This window comes from Meleagris gallopavo, chromosome Z, assembly GCF_905368555.1.
Source record: "Meleagris gallopavo chromosome Z, MGAL_WU_HG_1.1, whole genome shotgun sequence".
In the NCBI taxonomy this organism is placed as follows: Eukaryota; Metazoa; Chordata; class Aves; order Galliformes; family Phasianidae; genus Meleagris; species Meleagris gallopavo.
Window position 1 is genome coordinate 25,023,990 of NC_139435.1, and position 22,626 is coordinate 25,046,615.

A 22,626-nucleotide genomic window follows, 5' to 3' on the forward strand; every position below is an offset into this window, starting at 1 on the left:
AGGCTGAACAGAGTGGCTGAAAGAGGTTCCAGCATTTTTTTACTGGCTTTGATCCAATATCTTCCAAAAAGTACAACAGCAATGCCTGAAACCTCCACAGCTTTAGAGATCAACACATCGGGGATGCCTACATGAGCTGCTTTGTAATAGCTGGATCGGAACCTGGGGAACAGCAATAGTGAGGGTGAAATGAGGAACTGGAGGAAAAGGATGAAAGAAAGAGGGAGAGAGAGAAAAAGAGGAAGGGGGAGAGAGAGAAAGTCCTTGTACAAACATAGAATCATGGAATCCTTAGAGTCGGAAGGGACCTCTGAGGGCAATCTGTTTTATTCATGTCTCTTACTGTTTTCCAGTTAATCTCAAGTTTGTCCATCATTCCCAGACATTTTCATGGCATCTTTTGCAACCAGTTCTAGAGAGTAGGTTGTGGTTACCCCGACAGCTGTATGGTGTGGTTAAAACAGAAGTTATCTTCTTGTTTCTCACAGAGAGCCTGCTTGCAGGACTTACCTCTGCTTCACTAGAGCGTTTGAAAGAGGTGGAAAAAACATCAAGGTGAAGAAACGAGGCTTGGGCATGTTTTCCTGAGTAGAGGTGGGGCTGAGGTCCTGTGCAGGACCATAGAGGCACATGTACCAGTGGAAGAAGAATTAGGTGTACTGAAAACCGTCAAGATAAAAGCTGAGCCCGTGCAAAGAAAATCCAAAAGGAGGAAAGGAGAGCAAGAACAGAAAAACAAGAAGACCACAGACTGCTGAAGGGAAAAGGTATCTGAAACTTCATGTAGAAATATTGCTGCTAGTTAAAAGCAAATACATTTCCTTCTTTTTCACAAAGAACTTTTATGGGGGCAGAGCAGCCAACAGTGAGGGTATGGGCATAGGCAGTTGCCTCCTCTGAGGATTCGGAGACGCAGTTCAGAGAATGTAAGTTGCACAAGGATAGCTTTTTCTAAAAACCCCAAATGGCTGATAGGTGAAACGGCAGCTCCAGATTGTGGGATCCTGAATACGTGCATTAAATCTGCAAATCTGGTAGCATCTGCCTGGAGGAAAGCAAAAGTGGTACATATTTATTCAGGAAAAGGGAAAGGACTAATATGGAAAATTAGTCCTTTGAGTCTGACCTCAGCAAGGTGCCAGTTCTGCATCAGATTTTAAGACAAGAATGATTATACATGTGAAAATCAGTGAAAAGTAGGATTTGAGTTAGAGACATCAAAACATTTCATACTACTTTCCTTTTTAGCAATGCTACTAGACAAGAGAAGTAAGTGGTCTATTTTATCTCAGTTTTGGTAAAGCTTGTCACATGGTATGACTTGGGAAATTATCGATTCATGTGGAAAAGATACAGGAACTATAGGAATATCTACAAGATAACCAGAGGAGTAAAAGTGAAAGGAGAAGTGCTTGTCTGTCTGGATATTTCTGAGAGAGCTCTTCAAGGAGTGATCTTGGATTAAACTAAAGTATTTCATTAATTACAGTAGTAATAATTTATTATGAAGCACAGGAATGTGCTAATGACAACTTTGTTAGCACAGGATAAATGAATATTCTTAAAAAGGATGGAGAGCCAGAATATATGACAAAAAAATAAGAATTTCTATGGGACTGAAGCAATAGAAATAAGATAACCTTAGTGAAAACTGCAGAATTGTTCATAATAGTGGATATTTTGTGATAAACATTCAGCTTGTCTGTTTAAAAGAACAGAATTAGAGAAAAGGTGTATATTTTGATATTGAAAATAATAATTCAAATGTGATTATAATCTAGATTAAAAGAGGCATTTCCAGTAGACAAAAAGGACTGCTGCCAATCTCTTGGGTGCCATTGAGGTCTCTGCAATAAAATGCATGCACCTTTGATTTAGAAAGAATTAAGCTGAAGAGAGACCAAGAAAGGCTGGCTAGGAACAGGTTCACGGGAATGAAGAATTGATCTTACCAGGGAAAACTGGAGTCATTTGGCTCGCTTAGCCCAGCAAAGCAAAGTCTGACAGATGACCTGCTTAGTGCTTATGCATCAGCCACAAGCTCTGGTATATAAAGGAAGAAATAAACCCAACTGTTTAACGAAACCATAGTGGCATTCTTATCAGAAAGCCACAAGTGAAACAGCTAGAATAGGTTAGACTGGGAACCAGGGGGAGTTTCAGCAGCATTGAAGGAGTGAGGGGCTGTGACAGGCTTCCAGCTGGAGCAGGGCAGCAGAACGTACTTTTGGGGAAGTGAAGGATAAGATGAAGTGCGCCCTAGGACAGACAGGGATAGTCCAGAAGAGTCCAGAGATCTTTTCTCAGTCTCTTAAAAGTCTTTTTGTTCCTGGTGGCTGATGCCAGCTGTTCACCTCTATACATAAAGAGCAGCCCTGAGGAAGAATATTTCTTAGGCTAAATCTCTTTGGTTCTTCCTGTGTGGCCTTGAACTGCTCTCTATTTAGGGCATGTGGTGGAGCACCACAATCTAGCCCAGGGCCTGTAAATGGTTTGCGAGAGGTTCTGTGAGAAAATTCTGTGTTTAAAATGTAAAATGTGTTTCAAATTTTGGATGGGCAGAGAGATCATGTGACAACCAGTCTACTTCCCAATTGGAAGAATGTACTTCCTAGAATTGAGCTTCATTGCAAATACTCATATTTAGAGCTTTAGCATTCATATTCATCTTCAGAGATGAATTCAGAGAATTAAGATGAATATGCTGTATATAGATAGATAGATAGATAGATAGATAAATAGATCAGAAGATCTATAGTAATTAATTTACTTCTTCCATAAATATTCTTTCTAGCAAATTCTTTCTCCACTCTCGAAATAAAAAGACGTGAATGCGGCATGAAATAAATGCACCCTTTTTTTTTTTTAACTGATAAATCCTAGAAAAACTTGCAAGGAATACACTTTAGCTTCTGGATGGACACATGAAACAGAGTACTGGGCAACTAGAAAGAGCAAAAAGAGGGACAGAGAAACAGATTGCATGAGAGAGCCTGAGGTACATTTGAGATGGACTTTAAAAACTAAATGGACAAATGTGAGTTGAACTGAGACCCAGGGAATCTGTTTGAAGATTACAAAAACATTAATCCCTGATGCTAGTGAAGAAGTCTTGCATAGCCTGGAGTAGCCACTGACAAGAGAATTTATCAGTCAAGTCTGGGGCACCGAACATTTCCAAGGCAGAAACCCAGGTGGAGCATGAGGGCAAGGTCCATAGCTGCTGAGAAATAGAGCTGGCGGATATGGGAGAAGGAGGAGGATTAAAATGAGGAAATATGCTGGCAAACCACCTGGGTGGAGGTAAATCACAGGTGGGAGCTGAAAGAAATGGGGAATGAAAGGTGAGAAGGGCCCCATAAGTGAAAGTAAAAAGACAAGAAAGCTTCACAGTGACTGAGAATAAGGGGGGTGAAGGGGAAGAGTTAGAGATACTTTATAGAAGCAAGAATGTAGTGGTTGTTAGAAAATAAGGGATGGCAGACACCATGACTGGGATAGTGAGGGGGATGAAGGCCATGCCGACAAGGTTTGAGAACAGCCCGAGGACATTTGGCAGGGAGGTGATTAGATGTTCACAGGGCAAGGAGAAACCGGTTTGAGGGGATGCCCCCCCGAAGGGTCAGAAGTTTACAGAGAGAAAGGTCAGAAGCCTTCGCAAGGAAGACGACAAATCTTCATCCCACAACCCACTATGCATGCGCAAGAGGGGAGGAATGTCTGCATGCTAATGAACTCTCGGGGATGCAATGAATAAGTATCCAAATTCCAGGAAAACTATTGACTATGTATTAGTTTGGCCTATACCTGTAGCATGATTTTTCCTGACGGTGTGCAAGTTAGGCGGATCTCTCCCCCTTGCACCCGGTGTCTGCGCAGCACTGATTAAAACATTCCTGCTTTTATAACTACTTTGTGGTTATAGAGTTTGATTCCACACATCAGGGAAGAGCAAAGCTGTTCAAAATTTCAAAGCCAAAGTGGAAAGCTGATAAAATCTGTGTGGTTCCAGATTTAAAGCATTTAGAACCACTTGCACAAGAATGTTGATCATCCTAGTGCTGCAGAAAGTTTTTCAACCCTGAACTAAGTTTTAGGTTTGTGATTAAACCACAGACCAGGAATAATTTTATAGTAGCAGGGATAGGAAGACAGGTTTCATTGAGAGAGGGTTTTTTGCCTGTAAATGATGTAAGAGAGTGGAAAATTACACTGTGCTAATCTTCAAGCATTTTTCTGGGTGGGATTCCCCTTTACCCAACAGTTTTCACATGAAAGCTTCTGTCCCCTTTCTCCTGTCCCCTCCAGTTCTTCTTTGCACATGCTCCCCCTGCAAGCTGAGGTAGTTGCTCAGATTTCTTTATTTTCTGTGCACATCGTGAGTGCAGGTTGCATTTTACCCCCCTGGAGTCCTCTGTATTGAGCCACCAGCACCCAGTTTCTCTCACCAGCCTCTTTTGCACGGTGAGGGGGATCTTTAGAGGATCTGAAGAAAGCAAAGAGAGGGAAGAGAACGTTGATTAGAGACTTCTGAAAGGGGGAGTGAGGAATTAGGGACTATACTCTTTGAAAATTTGCGTGACACTCCTTAACGGTCCCTGACTCATTTTCCACTTGGCTGCTTTATGACTGAACTGTAAACTAAAAATGACATGGGCTCATTAATTTGGCAGCAACTGGCAAGATGTGGTCATTTAGCATACCCACAAAGCTATTGTTTGAGGCTGGGTCATGTCAAAGGGCAAGCTAAATATGGCCCAACCTTTGAAAGGCTGAGTCTAGGAGTCCTAGAGCCTAAACCTTCTCTCTAACCTCTGCTTGTCTTCAGCAGTGTGATCAGCTTGGATTTTCTGGGGAAGGCTTTACATAAAGCTGTCAAGTTACTAGCAATATTATGTCAGTTTGATTTTTTTTAAAAGCAGGCTCAATTATATCATCCTCTCTTCACATCTGACAAGTGGTGCAAAAAGTGTTTGCAACAGCAACTTCAAGGGAAAGGAAATGCTTTTGTTGCAGGGAGCTGTGCAAGGAACAGTCCAGAGTATGGATGGAATCTAAGCCTGAAAGCTTTAAAATGTCAGATGCCACAGAATCACTGAAAAACCCTCAAGGACATTGCTCTGACTGCATTTGTTTGGTTTAAAGTGTATATGGTTAATCCTTACACTGTCAAGGATTTAAAGCTCATGGCAGCCAGGCAGATCCCATGTGTGCAGGCTGAAGGAGCTCGCTCTGAGGTCGGTATTCAAAAGACACATCACCAACTGTGGCCTGAGTGTTCATATTAGCCTCTTCTTCATACAGAAGAAGAAAGTGAAAATGAAAATGAAGACAACCAAAAAAACCCAGCCTCTCCCCTTCCTTTATCCCATGCCCCTGTCTTGCTGCCCCTCAGGTGTAACATAAGAGATTTTCCTGGTGTCCTCCCTGCAATTGTTTGCTCCCATTTTCCCTTGAGCAGACACAGAGAGAAAAGGATGCCACCCCAGCCCACTCTCTCCCCAGCCAAATGCAACCATTTGTTCAGGGGATGTAGAAGGAGGCCTTTCCCCAGCTGGTTCATTCCTTCTTGGGACATCTACATCTGAAAATAATACCTCTACTATTTATGCACGTGGTCCTGTCATGACCTCGTCTACTAGGATAGATTAACTGAATTTCTCCAGTGTTTTCTTTTCTTCCTGATGGCCACTATTGACACTGCTGCGTGATGAAGGCTTTTGAAGGAGCTAAGCATGCGTCAGTGCAGGACGCTTGGCATGCCATGCTTTGGTGAGGCTCGCTGTTCTGAGAGCTTTCAAATCTGATTTCTTCCCTTTTAAATTAAGTCATGCTGCAGCAGAAGGGACAAATAACTTGCACTGGCATTTCCTCCTTAGTAAGCAGTCATCTTAATGAATTTCCCAGGAGGCAAATAGCAGTTCTTGAGCATCAGAATTTTGGTTTACTTTGTAAGCAAAAAAATTAAAATAAAAGGAGAACAGTCTGAAATTTAAATGTTGCAGACTGGCTTTGCAGTGAAAAAAGTATGTAAGCCTGGCTTCTCATTATAGCATTTAAACTTAAAAGAGCATAGTAATAATAAAACAACCCCTTTTTTTGCCAACTTCATATTCTGTTCAGAGTAAAAAAATGACATTTTTCCATCCTGATTGGTTAAGCCTTGTTGAGGAAAAGCTCTTATTCAAGTACTGTATAACTCAAAATCTCTCTTTTTTTTTTTTCCTTCCACTTCTGTGTTTCCAGTGATATTTCATTATGCATTTCTACTTTTTCTTGTTGTTTTGTTTCGGTAAAAAGTTCACGCAGGGTTGATTAATTTTATCTAGTTTCCAAAAATGAGCTGGGCCTTTATGCCTGAAGGTAAAAACTTTTTCTGACATTCAACAGCAAAGAAAACTATTTCCTCTCCCATTCAAAACTAACCATGTTTAATTGGCCTAGAAGTCTGTTGTAGTTTGGAAAATGTTTGTGATATCCCATCTGTTTTCATATCCATCCATTTAAGTGGGCCAGTGTTTACAGGCTTGTTGGGAACTTGGGTTTACATGTACAGTGATTTTGATATGACAAGGTATTCCCTTGAAACAATGCTGGATCTTAACAGCTATGTGAGTCTGTTAATAGCGCTTTGTTATGTAGGCAAAAGCAATTGGACAGTATTAGCAGTGTCTTCTGAAGTCTTGTGGCTATTTTACATATTTGGACATATCAGCTACATGGATAACACGCAAAATTTACAGCATTACGGACGCACACAGTTTTGCTTTGGGGAAGTTTTGGAGTCCTTAACAGGACCTATTTGTTCGCTTCCAAGTGAATAGTTTGATATCTTTTGACCTTCTGTTGAAATTAAATTTTCTAATGCAACAAGCAACCTCTAAACTTACAGGCTACTATTTGCATCTCCCTCTGCAGATCATTAAGAGACTTTAGACTTCAGGGTGACAAGCAATATATTTTGTAAAACAACAGGGATTTAAGATGCAGACATGTACAGATGTTGCATTTTCCATGCATTTTTGCGGTCAGATAGCAATGTTTGAAGATGTATGTGTGAGGTCATTTGAATTCACTTGGAGATGGGAGCTTCATAGGCACAGAAACCATCTGGCGATCAGATGTGGACTGCAGGTAGACCTATTTGTTTTTAACTGGAGTCACTGAGGAATGAAAATGTCAAGTACCCTAACACTGCAGAAAAATGATAATCACTAACCACCCAGTGCAGCGTCTGTTTAACCAGTCTCAAAAAAGTAATCCAGTCAACGAAATAGGAAATTGCAGGCATTACAGTGCTTTTTCTTTTCTTTTCTCTCTGTGTGTATGCGTATATGCATGTGTGTATATTATGCCAACTCCTTAATGGAGTGGGGAGATTTCTGGGTGTCTGTTCTTGGTGGTCCACGCAAACAAAAAGACTGGTAATTGGAGAAATTGCTCTAAAATCACTTAGCCTGGAGTGCCTGACAAGCTGCAATCAGTCTCTGACATGTGCATAAATCCCAATATTTTGGATGTTATTTGACTCTGGTGGTAAAGCTTTCTGGCTAACTGCTGCACTGTCGGTTTTGGGATTGGAACCTAGGCTTCACAGGGATGTAATTCTGGATGTCCTCACACCCCTCTGCTGGAACCCCAATCCCAGCTTTCAGCTGTGGGTACTGGCATGTGTGCTGGGGATATTGCGCTGCTGGCACTCAGGGGCTGAGATGGGCTTACTTGCTTTCAAGGTGCCAGAGACCACATTAAAGACTGAAAAGAGTGAAAGCACTGTGGAAAATGGGAATGAAGACAGTGCCATATTGCCTGAAGACAGGGACTTTCTTCCACAAGCTTTGAATGCATTTTTGGGTACAGAAGTGAGCCTTTCAGACTTTCTTTGAAAGACAGAAAAAAGGAACCACACAAATTTGTAAAAAAATATTCCAAATAATGGATAATTTATGGCTTGGTGTGTGCAAAACTACAACTGAAGGCATAAAAACTGGTGGCCTCTTTCTACATTTACTTTAAACCCCTCAGTAGCTTGAGAGCTGCTTGAGATTTGTGTCAGTTGACTAAGCGAGTGAGACTCAGTGAGCTCCTGGATTGTGTGCTGCTTGATGTAAAAGGATTTTGGAGTTTCTGAGCAAAGATTTTGTCATCACATAGCAGCTGCTCACTGCTGACAGAAAGAACAGCGTCCTTCTGTCCAAACCCTCAAGTAGCATACTGGTGATCAGACTGGGCAAGGTTCAAAGTTTAGATGTGCACAGAGAATAAACAGAGCTTTCAGAGCTCTGCACGAATGCACACGGGAGGCTTGAAAAGCTGAGAACCCATTGGGCAAAGTGTAAGGCATGTTGTTAGACCCTTTGTACAAGGCACTCTTTTTAAAGATGCTTTATCCCTTGAGAGAAAAATAGCACTTGCCCTCTTCATTCTCAGTCTCCTAACATTGGAATTCTCATGGGTACTTTTCTTTCTTTCTTAAGATGAAAATCCTCATCAGATTTACCTGGAAACTAAGGAGTCTTTCACCTCCCCACTTCCCTTAGTCTAGCTCCATTGTGCTGGTCAGAGCTGCATTTTTGTTTTTTTTTCTTTGGTTCCAGGAAAAGAGACAGAGCTCTGAATTCTGATTAGTTTGTTATTTATTGATTTCTTCTCTAACAGAGCCTTTGAGCAGCACAGAGTTATCTCCAACCTAAGCCATGAACTTAACACCAGGTCATATTTAGTTCCTCTTGCAGAGGAGTTATCTTGATATGGGCACTCATGCACTCTGAAATGCTTGATGAAGCACACGGAAAGGAACAAGTACAAGGAAATGTATTATAACTTACGTTATCATCTGGTGATAGATCACCAGGTAGATTATCAGTAAACATAATCCATAGTGTTTGTCCATAAAAGAGCAATAGGGAAATTGCAAAGCTGTTTTGCCATTAAAGTGTTGATCTAAGAAAAAAAATTCTTAATCTCCAAATAGGTTGTGGAAAATGTCTAAGAAGTGTTTACAAAGGAAGGAAAAAAAAAAAAAAAAGAGAAGTTGATAAGGACATAGGTGTTTTCTTCTGGGGCTGTTATATTAACAAAAATCTTTTAAAACTCCAAGTTTTTGGTAAATGGTAAATATTTATCTTCCCACAAGCCTAATCTTTCGATGTAACTATTTCTTAAACAACTAATTACAAGTTTTAAGTTGACTGATTTCGTCCACATACAGTTCACTACTAACTGTTTTGTCAAGAGTAGGGAGAAAATAAATGAGAAGTCTGAACACACTTCTTAATTTTCTGTACTATCAAGTAAGGCGCCATGCATCAGGAGCCTTGATCACTCTCCAGAGATGAAAATCTTGGCTGATACAGTAACATAACTATCCCTAATGAAATTATTCCAGATTTATATCAGCACAAATGAAATAAAGCCTGAAAACCATAAGAAACATGATGTCCGGCTATCATCTCCCTGACTTGTGGACTGTGGTCTTGAGTCCTCATTTCAGCACAGGGTTATGAGCACAGCAGTGAAGTTTCCAGGGCGTATGATCAGACTTACTGCTCTCAGACTTGAGTGTTTCCAACCTTGTTTGCCAAATCTTGTCAGACAATATTTCTAAGAGAAATATGAATTTTTAATAAACATCTACACCTTTCCCAAGTCTAGATCAAGACTTACTTGATATTACTTCTGTGTTCTTCGTAACAGGGGCTTATTATAAAAATCCAACACTTCCCTCCACGTTTAGGGAGACAACTTCATCTAGATGTAATAGAAATTATGTATAGATCTCCCAGGACCCATTAACAACAGACAGAGTATGCAAACATGCTCTCTGCACAAGAAGACAAGAATATTATTCCTTTGGGGTGACTTCTTTCACTGAGGCTCGATTTGTCTCAATGTATTAAATTTGTTGATAAGTGCTTGCTGTAGAACAACTTATTTTGCTTAAGACCTTCCATTTGCTTTTGTGTTCCTCTGTGTTGGTGAGTTTGTCTGGAGGCTGGGTTTCTATCCCTGCATTTTTGTTCTCTATCCAGCCTTATATAGTAATGATCATCTGGCACACTTATTTGTACAGTGTGTCTCATTATGGCTTTTTAATGAAGAACAAGTTTACTGGCATTTTATTTGCTACCCTTGGGGTAAGAACTGATCCTGAGCTTTCTCCCATCCACCCTTTGCCAATGGAATACTGCTTCAGTTGAGTAGATAAATGGTTTTTACAAGAGTTTGTGAACTGAGACTTCAATTCCAGTCCTTCAGCTTCCATAAACACTTCTGATGCTTTTTAGATTTTTTTTTTTTTAATATTTGACCATTTTTGTAAGACCCTGCATTTAAGAATAAATTAATCTGAAAGAACACTACTAGTTTAAATAAACTAAAATCGACTAGGACATGATATGTGGCCTTTTTTTTCAGAGTTTCCACAGTTATGAACTTTAGGACTGGCTAGTAGAACAATGATCCTTGAATGTATAAAGTGCATCAGTGTTATTCATAGAAAGATGATCAGTGTATTTGCAGCTGAAGTTGTGTCTCATTAAATATTATTTGATGGATACTACGGAAAACATCAGAAGCACAATTTTCATTAACTGGGAACAGAAACATTAACATGATCCCCTTTCACAATTCCTTTGAAAGTGATATGAATCTAAGCAAACATACCTATTATTGAAATGTTTCCTTTACTATATCCCATCTTTCTTGATGTGTTTTGGGACTCTACCAGTGTTCATAATTGTTTCACCATGTTACTACTCCTTTCTTTCACATCATCTGTGCACTGGACTGCCTTTTTCTCTGAATAAGTGTGCTGGACAGCCTGGATTTGAAGCTCTCAGTTCTGCTCACTGGATTTTCCAGTAGAATTGTTTGGAGAATTGTAAGACAAGGTCCTTCCTCCACTTCACATGATATTTACTGTTGCTATCAGGGAGTTGTTATTAAGACGCAGGCACGGATGCTGTCTCCTTCCTCTCTTGCTGTATTGTTTTCCTTCCAGCTCAGAAGAAAGCTCCAATGTGGGGAATGGGAGAACTTCTCCAGCTAGTGAAGTCTGTAGGAAGGCACTGGTTGCATGAAGACCTAAGCGTGAACCCATACTGAGGATGGTATGAGACCCATCTCTCTTCTTTCTCAAGAAGGTTCATAAGCTATCATAGAAAAAATAGGTGTCAACTCTCTCTTTTGGGCATATTCAGGACAGTCAAGGTTGACTTTGCCAGCCACCAAGAAAGCAGAGATTAAGGGATTTGTACTGCCCTTTTCTGTGTATGTAGGCAGATGCTCGAGAGTCCAAGCAGTGTGCTTTCATGAGTAGTTCACTGTCTACTCAGTGGCCAAATTCCCAAATTCTACTTAAATTCCTCTTTGAGGTTTCTTTTAGGAAGCTCATTGTAACCTTTGAGTTTCTCCACCCAATCTTGGGCTGATGTTTACTGAGAAATGTCCCACTATGATCTGGTAACTTGTTTTCACCACCTGGCTGGATAAATGCAAGATTGCTTTACAACCACCCAGAAGCTCCAAGACACAGAGCTGGAATACACTCACTGAGCATTATCCTCCAAAGAAGGTTTTGCTCTGTTCAGCACAGTGAATCCTTATTGTGTGCCACAATTCTCAAAACTGGTTTTATCATTATGGAAAACTAGATACTCAAAACCTGTTTTACTAAAAGAAATGCACCTGGAATTTTGAGGAACAAATCCTCAGATGAAACAAACCGCAGCAGTAGTGATCTTTCTTCGCTGCTCTGATGTCAGAATCATGGTGGAGAGATAGCTCTCCTCTGCCACTAGACCAGAGCAAATACGAGCTGAGTCTGTCAGAGCTGTCCTCCAGCTCAACCGCTTTTCATTACTGTGGCCCTTCATGCTATAGGTGGAATAACCCTTGTGCTTGCTTTCACCAGTACTTGTCACGGCTGTGCACTATGAACAACACATGACTGTGCAGGGTTAGGTAATTTCCCCCTCAGCATCACGATGTTTCTTAATTAATATTTCAGTTGTACATCTCAGTGGGGACATCCCTGGCTGTGCTCCTTGGTTGTAGGCTCTTTAAAATGTAGTTGTATAAAGTTGTGAATTATGCATCATGAGAACTATTAATTGTATAAACACTTCCTAAAGACTGATAATATTTAGCTTGCTCCAAGCTTTGCATGAAGCCTGCACGTGCCCTGGAGGACAAAAGAGTGTTGCCAAGAGTGTGTTTCCCTCCTTCCCCTCCTGCATATACTCACATATACATGTATACACTTCATTAGATTAAGAGAAGCCCTGGGGGACCCCGCAACAGCTGCCTACATGCTTTTCTTGTATCTAGCTCTAGACCTAAATATGATAATGCTTTGCACAAGTACTGCCATGCCTAAGGCCTCTCAGGAGTGCCTCGGACAAAAGGTTACGGGTTTTTTTCTAGTACAAGCCATTTCTGAAGACACTGGACTTACGTGGGTAGAGTGCGAAATCAGATTCAGGCCCAAACTTTCAACTTTTCTTCTGAATTTCCTGGCTTTTGTGGTTAGAATCCAGACCCGTAACATTATTTTAACATAGGTTTTGCATTTATATTTATAAACACAGAGTACTGCTGCCTATTTGAGTTTAGAATAGATTGTGGTATAAACATATTTCCTCTTTACACATTATAATCAGTGCACAATGGCCTGCTTTATGTAAAACATATCACTGACTTTGCTTCTCTGCATGTGCTCACATGCACATATAGCTTAAATTAACTTACTTAATATTCTCATGATGTGTTCAAAGAGGAGATCTGTGAATGAGGTAGGGAAAGACAGTCTTGCAGTTCCCATTTTGGAGTTTGAGATTAAACACTGTATTTAGAGAAACATTTAATGACAATTCATTTTAACAGACTTTTGGTTGATGACTTATTTATAATTTCATCAGCCAAACACTTCCCTTGACAGAGTATGTTTTGGCTCACTGTCACTCTTGGCAGCTCTGCAGAACAATCCGTAGTAAATGTGTCCTTTGGAAAATTAGCCAAACATCATTCCAATGCAATGACTCTGTAGGCGATAAGATGAAAATGATTAGTTACAGTTCATTGAATGCTGCCCCAAACCTGTTCAAAACTACTGCTTGGCATAATCCCTGGGAAGGTGTTTGGGCTTTTCCTACAGCTCTGCTGCAGAGCAATTGAAATCAAAACTTGAATTTTGTTTAAATGATGAATCAATAACAAATCTGGGACTGAATCCTGCAAGTTTGGCCTGCAGAATCAGATCCAATTCTGCAAAATATTTTGCTTAACTTGAAGCACATGAATTGACTTTTTGGGGATTAATCACATTTTCTTGTTTTTGTAGCAAGATTTTTTGGCTGATAGCCATAAACACTGGCTTGGTCTGTAGTGCAAAAGCACAGAAGGCAGCAATAACATCATGAGCAAAGATACCTAATTCCCATGTGGCTGTTTCATCAGTAGATCGGACAGCATCTATCAGTGGAAGCCTGTGTCAATATATCTATCTGTTTGGAAGAGAAGATGGAGATGATGAACTTTCAAGGTGGTATGAGATGTCTTGTCCACCAATGCCCTTCCGACTAGAGACAGAATTTATATCCCTTTAATTTTGGACCTCTTCAAGATGCCTTCACTCCACTTTTGCTTCGCTTGAGGTCCCATAAGACATAACAAGTGTATTATTTGCTGAGCACTAACAGGATAGTTGGAGCAGAGAAATCTGTAGCTGAAAAGGCCCCTATTTTGTGTGAATGATGGAAGAATTGTACAGTGCTCATTTCTGGACCACAGTGCCCTCAAAGCTGTTGAAGAGGAAAAATCTAATATGATAGAATCATAGAATCATGGAATGGTTTGGGTTGGAAGGAACATTTAAGATCATCTAGTACCAACCCCCTGCTATAGGTGGGGACACCCCCCTGTAGACCAGGTTGCTCACAGTCCCATCCAGCCTGATCTTGAATGCTTCCAGTGGGAGACACCCACAGCATCTCTGGGCAACCTGTTCCAGTGTTTCGCTGTCCTCACAATAAAGAATTTCTTCCTAATATCTAGTCTAAATCTACCCTCTTTCAGTTTAAAGCCATTTTCCCTTGCCCTGTTCCTACCTGCCCTTATAAAATATATCCCATTGTCAACTCTGAAAAATTATTAAAAATTCCTGAAATTTTGGATGTAGTGTTTATTTAGTTTCTCTGCTGGGTTCTTGCTCCCATCCTCACACATCCACAGTCTGTTTGTGAGCCTGACACAGAGTGGTGCACTCTTTTCATTTTGCTGAGGGTAGAACAGAGAACTATAGCACTGTGTGCTGCATGTGAGGGCATCTCCCCCACTCAGCTACAGCCTCTGCCTTCTCCTCACCATCACTCATAGCAGCAGCTCAACACAACCACAGTCCATGGGGTGAATTTTGAAGTGCACTCTGATTTAATAGGTACTCATGTTGTCTCCTCTGCTGCTTTCAGCAACACTCATCCTGCTGCTTTCATGTGTGTATCAGCCACAATAGGAAGGAGACAAGACCTATTCTCCCAGTTCCTCTCCCAGCAAGTCTTAGTCCCACTCTCCTTCTCATCCTATTAAAGCAGACGGATAACCCTGCACTGACTCCCTGAATATAAAAGTAGTGGCACAGATATATACAAGTTTCTCTACTCTGATTCTTAGATGAGAATTCAACCAAATCCATTTACAGTACTATCCTAGTCCTTCACAGAGTTGGTTACTTTCTTTTTTTTTTTTTCCCCCACAAAGAATTGTCAGACTATTTTGTAGAGATGTATGGGCCATTAACCTCACTTTCCATAACCCAAACTGATGGAATTTGTCTGAAATCACTACCTAAGTCAGCTGAAGATCTGCCTTTTTGCTCTCGATGGGAAAAATTAACCTTGAGTCAGCTATCAAACTCAAACTGGTTTTAATGAAGATGAATGGAAGCATTAAACTTTTCCAATGCATTTAAGTATGTTAGCTGTATGTCTCAAAAGTAAACTTCCACCTGGGAAATGGCTGCATGCAAAAAAGGGCAAGAAGATTCCTCTCTGTCTTCTCCATCAGGAAATGAAGACCACCTACATAAAAGACCTACTCAGATTCAAAGTACATCACAGAGAAATTACTTATGATCAAAATACATGATATTCTTTCTATTTGCAGTTGATAAATGTAATGATCACCTCATGTTTCACTTCTGTCTTTCCCTTCTAACACTAGGTGCAAAGCACAGTGTGAATAATTTCTCTTATGATTTTCACATACAGCTATCTAAATTCTGCTTTCTGAACTGTGCCTGCGCCTGTTCCCATCAGCACAGTGAAGAACAGGATTTGACATCCCTTGCCCCTTTGAAACTTAATCAGGGATTTCAGAATTATATGCAGATCTGCCAAATCACTTCCCTGCTGAAAAATGCAACCAGCCAGTGACTGCTCCCCCACAGTCCCTGTGCCCCATCTCCTCTGTGCTGCAGGTCTGTGCCTGGGACTGAGGATGGACATTGCAGTCTCTCTGGTGTAGTGGTGCATGAGGCAGGTTTGTGTCTGCTGGGAGTTAGAGAGGAGATTTGCCTCCTCCTCTGAGGATTACATGTTGCCTCACTGTGTCAAGCCACTGTGGCTGTGAAGTGTATTTATTTAGGCTGGGGCAGAAGAAGAAGAGTGGGCAGGAAGCCTTTAAAATCACACTGTACACCACTCCCTTCCAAGAGAGAAGAAAGGCACGTATAACACACATATACCTGTGTCTGTTCCTACCCTTCCCCAAGCAGTAATTAATTTAAATCAGGGCTGAAAGCTGAGTGAAATAAGATTTCTATGAACTGTGCCAAAGATGCTCCTAACAGATGCCTGCTGTATTTGTATAATCATTTAAACAAAATGTCATAGGAAATCAAATTAAGATCAGATTGATTCCATCAGTGCCTAACATAGTCTGCTGGTTATCACAGATTATCACAAACCCAGCACTGATGACTGTAAATAATAGGGACTAATACTGTCAGAACAGATCATACCTCTGCCATTTAATGACATGGAGCTGTTTCACAACTGTAGAAAATAACAGGAATTTGAGAGAGTGTTTAATATGTTGAAATGCATTTATTTCTTTTTAGCCAGTTTCTTAAGCACACAGCTGCAAGGAAAACTACTAGTCTGAAAGAGGAGAGAGATACTGACACTCCCCGTCATCTCATTCTCAACTGAAAGGCAGCCCATGACTTAGCAGCACAAGCAGAAGAGAATTGCTGCCATAGATGAAGAGCCATGCCTGTCTGGGGTCAGGTAGCTTCTGCCCCAGCAGGACTGAGGAGAGGGGAAAGAGCAGCAAGCCATTGTGACTTCTGTTTTCTCCTTCCGCCATGCTTAAGGAGGAAAAGAGGGAAGAAAGAGAGGAAAGTATTTCCTCAGGGAGATCACTGGCAGCTTCTGCCTGCACCAAGCATCTCACTACAGCAACTGCAGCAGGGCTCTTCCTTTCCCAGTATAGACAGACAACAAGAGGGCACTTTCTCTCCTAAGGGAGTATTCTACAGTAGGCAATTTACTTATGCCCCAATGCATTATTGTATTTCTCCAAAAATATGTTTTTTCTTTTATTTTTTTTTTTCCCCAGAGAATTCTATCTGTATTTTACTATTCTGTCATTCCATTGCTATTCAAGAGTTGCTCTTGAATACAGCCTTTAAACAGATACTGGAAGAGAAGACTTGATTGTTTCACTGTGAGTAGGATGGGTTACATGAAATTGTTACTCCACGGGGAGGTTTAACTCTTGTCACTATACAGCAAAGAACCATTATGGGTCAAATAAAGACCATATGCATCTTTAAAACATTGTTTTGCAAGCCTTGGATAATAGAATGTTTCATATTTTATTTTGGGGTCATTATAGTTTATTTACTTAGCAGTAGATCTAGGATGTGGGTATTTTTGGAAAGGCATTCATCTGGAGCAACAGCCTCATACTGAACATGACTGATGTTGTATAGAAAAATTTAAGTCATTTCTAATGTAGAAGTAGACCCCTTATTTGTACTGATTTTTGCACATTGATTTAGCATAGGTGGGACTTTTCTTTTATCTGGTTTGTGCTGGTGTACTTGCCTTTTGGAGCTGCAAGCTTCTTGGGGCAGGAGGTGAATTCACAGACATGCCTTGTACATCTCAGGCTCATAAGCATCAGATGAAAATTGACAAGAGGAATGGACTTCTTCTGATCCAGCTTGTTGCAGAAGCTGATCTTTAAGACCTACTCTAGTCCATTTTGCCTACAGACTTGCCTGTTGAGTGACAGGCAAGTAGAGTGCTATTGTATGTAAAGGGAAACACTGTCAAGAAAACAAATTGCTAGTAGATGGAATTTGATCTTTTCCGGGGAAAGCTGTTAACTAAAGCAATCCTATTTATTTATTTATTTATTTATCACAGTTCTACAATAGGTGCTAATGTTCATTAGGACAATAAAGTTGTCACATTGGATTATGGCAGTAAAAGAATACAGATACCCACAGAGCCAAAACCAAACCTCAGAATGTTTTAATTCATTAGCTCAACAACTCCATGCTTTTGGAAATATGGAATATGGGAAATTAGGGCGGGGAACGGAGTCTTATGAGAGAGTGGAAGCTACAGAAATCTGAACAAATACAAATATCATTTATAGGCAAAAAAAACCAAACAAACCTGTGTTCATTGCCAGATATTAAATCTTGTTTATCCTTCCTTAAGCTAACCAGAAACACATTGTGTTCAAGTACTATGTAACAACTGAGATGCTGTGGTTGTGCTGTAACTCTTCTTTGCTGCTTTTATCTTCTCTAAATTGGGAGCGTGACTGCCAGGCTCGAAGACTCGCTCCCCCCTGATCCAGCTCTTCTGTTTGGGAAGACCAACGCTGTCCTGCTCACTGTCTCCCCTCCGGAAAGCATCAACATTTGGGCTCACGGACTCACGGTGCGGGACCAATGAACATCTCTGAATGAATATGTTGTAGGAGTTTTTCTGCTCTGGCTGTAGGACTCTTTGTTAGAAGACTGTGAGCCCTTCTGTACAATATCTGACTCCTCTTTATACCACAGACATCTATGTCAAGAGCAAAGAATGCACCTCACTGTGGATGGATCTGCATATTTTCTGCTTCCTGTTGTACACTTACCTGTACAAATTTTCTTGAATTACAGGAGAAAACTGCAGGTGCAGGGGTCCTTTTGGATGCCACCCGGTAAGTAAGTAGCTCATACCCCAACAATTAGGAAAAAAGTATAGAGATTAACATACTATAGCAATGTTTTATGTAAGGTTCCATTAGTTGCATGAAAAAGACACATATTTCCTTGATTGTCTTTGAAGGGTCAAATAAGTGCCAGAGACAGAACACTGGCACAGGCTGCTGAGAGAAGCTGCAGAGTCTCCTCCTTGGAGATCTTCTGAAGACACGTGGACATGGTCCCAGGCACTCTGCTCTGGATGTCCCAGTTTGAGTAGGGGCTGGGCCAGGTGGCCTCTAGAGGTTACTTTCAGCCTCAATCATTCTGATTCTGTGAACAAATGCAATGTGTGAAGCTGGCTGATAACCAGTCTGTGGCCAAGAAGGCAGATAGCTGCCACTAAACAAGTGAAGTTTAAGCTCATTCAGCAACTTGAAGAAGCTTTTAATGTATAGATGAAAAACCAGAGGCTCTGAAAGGGAAGCGAACAGAATACGTAGCTTCATAGAGATATACAGAGCATACAGCTCGTTTTGTATTCCTTCAGTCTTGAGGGCAGCTTGCACAGTCACAGCTCCTTAAATTAGAGCAGCTGGTGGGAGACCATGTCTTATGCTGGTGTGCTGCCTCACCTCCTGCACTGGTTCTCACCCTGCACCTTCCAAAACAATGTGAGCTCATAGCCTTTGTGTTGGCCACATGCCAGAGGCATTAAACTAACACCTTTCATGCTAGTCTTGCTCTCCTTGCCCTGTAGAAAGGGCCCAGTTTACTTTACTCGTATCTTTAAAGCCCACAACCTATTCATCGTAAAAGAATGATATTTCCTTGTGTTCCCCATGCGCTTCTTCACTAGCTCTCTGGTGCAGGTCCCAAAGGCAATGATTTCATCCAGAGTGACCTTTGAAGAGCAGATGGAGAAAGGGCTATTTGCTTAGAGGTTGACTGCCCATCCCGTCTTCTCCAAGCAAGATTCATCTGAGACCTTAAAAATTATTGAGAAAACTTCAAAACAAACAAACAAAAAAAAAACAAAAAAAAAAAAAAACAAATAAAAAAACTAAACAAACAACAGCAACAAAAATAAAACTCTTCTGCAACATTTTTTTCTGGATTATCAAATCCTAGTAAAAATGATTCACTGGTTACCATTTACTTGCATTCAGATTCTCTATTATTATAGTAAACTGTGAATTAGAAAAATACATGGAAAAATTTCATCAAAATATATATTACTGTAACAGCCTCAGGTTTTCTGACTCTGTTTTAGACCTCGGGCTCATATTTACTGAGTATAGTTTCTACCAGCAGCTGTGGGAGTAGCTGCATTCCCTTAATGCTAGTTTCGCAAGCTTGCAAATCCTACTTAGCCACATGGGATCTGACCTGCAAGTAGAGATCAAAATGGGTACAGAGAATTGCAGATTCACAGTGCGACCACATTTTATCATCTTGCATTCCTGCTGAAGGAGAATGACACTATTCTTCCAAACAAAAAAACATTTTAGTGGTAAATGAAGAGGCCAAGAAAGTTGCTGCAAAGCTCACAGCCAAAGGCAGGACAGATTTTCACTGTCCTGTTTTGTGCTATACTCTTTCCAAGTGTGTGTTTGTCTTATTCACAGTTAACACTCTTCAAGTTAAATTAAATGAGTAGTTGAAACTTAAGTGTTTCTTGTCTGAATCAATTTTCACAAAGCATTGAATAATTATGCAAAAATGGTACAATACCTTACTGTCTTCATAGCCTTCATTTCACCTTTTCATTACACACTACATGCCTCAGTCTACTCATTTCTATTCATGTGGGTCAGGGCAGGAAATGAAGAAATATATAGTATTTATGTATAAATATTTGAAAAAAATAGTATATTGGCAAGTTATAATTAGTTTAACATTGAGTGAACATCCTTGTTTTGGGATACTGTGATCCAAGGAGTTAACTCATCACAAACAGTTTGTGCTTCACGTCTGTAGCTTGTCAGACTTATAGTCGGTCTTAATCAACATCTTGAACATCTCTTTTTATCTTTTAGATGTATTAACTGGTACTCTTTTTGAAGGTTTCCATTTTTTTGAGGAATTAGACCAGGCTAGAGTAAAGAATTCGGGGGCATTTAGAGCTATGCATTCTACGAGTAATGCTGAAATCATTAGAAATGGAGGCTGGCACTCTGACTGATGGATAATTTAACTATGGCTGGTTGTAACAGATTGAAATAACAGAGCGCTTGGCTGTAGCAGCTGCAAAGTTTTGTGAACACCTTCCTAATTTATATATTTACAACTTTTCAAGACTATACTATACAAAAGCTTTGGGATTTCAGTATGTTCATTCCTAAGTGGAAATTTCCAGTCAAGGATTTACTGAAAAATTGACTTTTTCAGTTCCCCACTTCCTCAACTAACAATCTCTGACTATGTGATTGACGATTTTTTTACTTTAATTATTTTGCCTTTTTTGCCACTGATCACTGTGTAACTTAAAAAGAAAAAAAAAAAAAGTTTTGATAAAACTCCCCCAAAGAAAATAGTGACCATCTCAGAGCTGCAATCTTGTTTTCTCATGAAGATAGATCCAGAGAGGAGTGTTACAGTTTGAATCATTGTCACCTTCTACAATGCATTTTTGTTTTACAGGCTGTTTCTGAACAGCTACTGAAAGTAATCCTTGTGTGCGTGTCAGTGTTTCTGTGTGTATTACATCATGACATCCTAAAACATCGCCAGGGGAGGACATTACACCCTTTCGCATGTGTCTCTGTGCCAGCCATAATTCTGATTGGTTTACAACGTCCTGTATGCCTGTATTCCTAATGACTGCTTCTTACAGTTGTTGAAGGAAAATTATTTTGCTGGATTAAAAACAGAAATGTGCAGTTACTCCTTCCAGAATCCAGAAATTTGGCTAATCGGTTAGAAAAACAATGGGAGCTGGCATATGTGAGATTAAGGGTGTCAGTAGGACTTTGAGATAAGCACACTACCTGGGTACTTACAAGAAGACAGTTTATGTGGAAGCAGTTCATACCAAGACATGGAAGGTTAGGGCTAATTTTAGGATTTGGTTTCTCCTTAAGGTAAAGGAGGGTTATTCATACTTCTGTCCTGCTTCTTCACAGCAGCATGTTTTACAGGTTCAGGGTGCTGATCCCCCAAGACTACACACATTTCAGGTGTTATTAAGCTTTTATAAAAGAAAAAAAATCGTTGCCAAGACTTGGCCTTCTGGAGACTAGCTCTACAGCTAAAGCCCTGGGTAGACAACTGCAGTATATATGGCATGCCAACATATAGACCTATATGCATCATGCTAGCTTACCTGTCAGTTAAAGGTGCAAACATGAAACACTCATGTGAGAAAAAAAAGGAAAAGCTCAAGTTATATGTGGTTTTACCTGCTCCTGAGGTTTATTACAACCTTCAATTATTTGTTTTGGTGGAATGCAGTGAGACTTTTCAACAGATACTCAAACTGCTCAGTTTGAGAAAATCTATCCTTTCCTTCTCTCCTTTCAAGAGGAGATTGCTTTCACAATCCTTGATCCCTTCTCAACTGTGTGTTACCAGTGAGTTACATCTTATCTTAATTAGATTACAAGTGATTTTGAACTGCAGCTATGATCTTACCCAGCACTATGTACTGAGGCCCAAGGCAGAGTTGGACTGCCGAGGGCTCCTATAATACAAACAAATATAATTATTTTTTCTCTGTTCATAGGTGTTGTTTCTCTCTATGAGCTCTTACATAAACACTGTTTTGCGGAGCTGAAACTGTAACTTGGCTGTCAGTGTGGGGAGCCAAGGGCTGACTGAGCATCCCATGAGATGAACAAATCTCTACCTTATGTGGAGGAAGAGAAAACAGCAGGTTTAACTGGTTCAGAGGTACTTGGAGTAATAAAACAGCTCAGTATGGGTCACAGACTCTACTAGGGATGATCAAGCATTTTTTGAAAATGTTTATTGACAGAAAATGTGTGTGTGTGGCTGAAACTTGTTTAAATATCAGCTTTCTGTGAACAGTTTCATTTTTTTCAACAAACCTTTTCCATTCCCTATCTCACCCCCCAGTGTCTGGAATTGAAATATTTCCATGCTAAGCACTGATGTAGCTGGGGCTGTTTGCCCAGCTGGCTCTTTGGTTGCACCCACAGCACATTGCCAGGTCTGAGAGACCTGGCCCATCTCTCCTCCATCCTATGGCAGGCTCATCTTGGCTAGGAGGGTCTGGGTGCCCCACACCATCACACGCCACTGCAGCACTTCTGAGTATAAAGTACTACCTGCAAATGTTTTCTTTTTCTGCTGAATGTGGTCAAAGAAAATGGAAAGAGGAGAGGGACCACACTTTCACTCTCTGAGCAGCACTAGACCCTACTGGCTGGCAAAGCACCCATCGGCACTTGCTGTGG

The 22,626-nt window shown here is 40.5% G+C and overlaps 1 long non-coding RNA gene across 1 annotated transcript; it reads left to right on the plus strand.

Annotated features, from left to right (window-relative positions):
• The first annotated feature begins 492 nt into the window (after positions 1-492).
• On the plus strand, positions 493-19,372 carry LOC109363948 (uncharacterized). The gene is made up of 3 exons (XR_002109864.2): positions 493-767; positions 18,185-18,225; positions 19,068-19,372. It is a non-coding gene; the product is annotated as an uncharacterized LOC109363948 (long non-coding RNA).
• Positions 19,373-22,626: the final 3,254 nt, after the last annotated feature.